This window comes from Mirounga leonina, unplaced genomic scaffold (genome assembly GCF_011800145.1).
Source record: "Mirounga leonina isolate KUSES-001 unplaced genomic scaffold, KU_Mleo_1.0 Mir_107, whole genome shotgun sequence".
In the NCBI taxonomy this organism is placed as follows: Eukaryota; Metazoa; Chordata; class Mammalia; order Carnivora; family Phocidae; genus Mirounga; species Mirounga leonina.
In genome coordinates this window covers 1536008-1537311 of record NW_023270233.1, presented here as the reverse complement: position 1 = coordinate 1537311, position 1304 = coordinate 1536008, and positions in this window count along the sequence as shown.

The window sequence follows — 1304 nt, the reverse complement described above, 5'->3', positions numbered from 1 at the left end:
GAGACTGACATATAAACTACAAGTTCCATTTGTTGGTTACAAGGAGAAAAGTAATACTGACAAACAAGTTGGAATACTCATGACAGCAGGACTGATAGCTCCCCATAGTCACGTCTACTGAGGAAGAAAACAGATAAGGGGGCACCTGGGTGGCTCAGTTGGTTAAGCGACTGCCTTCGGCTCAGGTCATGATCCTGGAGTCCCTGGATCGAGTCCTGCATCGGGCTCCCTGCTCGGCAGGGAGTCTGCTTCTCCCTCTGACCCTCCCGACCCTCGCCCCTCTCATGCTCTCTCTGTCTCTCTCTCAAATAAATAAATAAATAAATAATCTTAAAAAAAAAAAAGAAAACAGATAAGGTTGTTTTCAGAACATGAAATCAGAGAGGGGAGATGAGTAGATTATATTTCATATTGGAATCATTGATCTGTAATAGTCAATTAAGTCATTTTGCCCAAAGGTACCCCTGCTCATGAAGAAATTATTATTTTTTGCATTTATATATTTATCTATTTATTTTTTTAAAGATTTTATTTATTCATTTGAGACACAGAGATACAGACAGAAAGAGAGAGCATGAGCAGGGGGAGAGACAGAAAGAAAGGGAGAAGCAGGCTCCCCGCTGAGCCAGGAGCCCGATGTGGGGCTCGATCCCAGGATCCTGGGATCATAACCTGAGCTGAAGGCATACGTTTAACTATCTGAGCCACCCAGGCGCCCTATTTTTTGCATTTAGACAAAAAGCATATCTCAAAAAAGTTTCAAAGTGGTATCATGCAGAACATGTTGAAATGGATTTTAAAATTGTACAGTATCCATCCAATGAAATACTTAAGGCATTGAAAAAGATCAAACAGATCTGTGTAAAATAACATGGATAAATGTTAAAAAAAAAAGCCAGTTTTGAGTGAAAAAAGCAAATAATCCATTCAGTGTGATATTATTGATATATAATTCAACATATACAAAATATAACAGTATTATATTTCAGAACACACCCATTTATAGGGAGACTATTGTTAAAAGCAGAAGAGTAATAAGCACAAAATTAAGAAATGTATTCAATATTCAAGGGAAGGCAGAAGGATTTAAATGACATTTGAGTATTGACAGCTACTTGTGGTGTTCTACTTCTTCAGCTGGGTTGTGATTCACATGTGTTAGTTTTATATGTATACGTTTGTTATTTATTCAAATATGCATAGATAGATGATATTTGATTGAGATTAGATGTATAGATAGGTAGATAGATGATAGATGATAGATAGATAGATAGATAGATAGATAGATAGATAGATAGATAGAT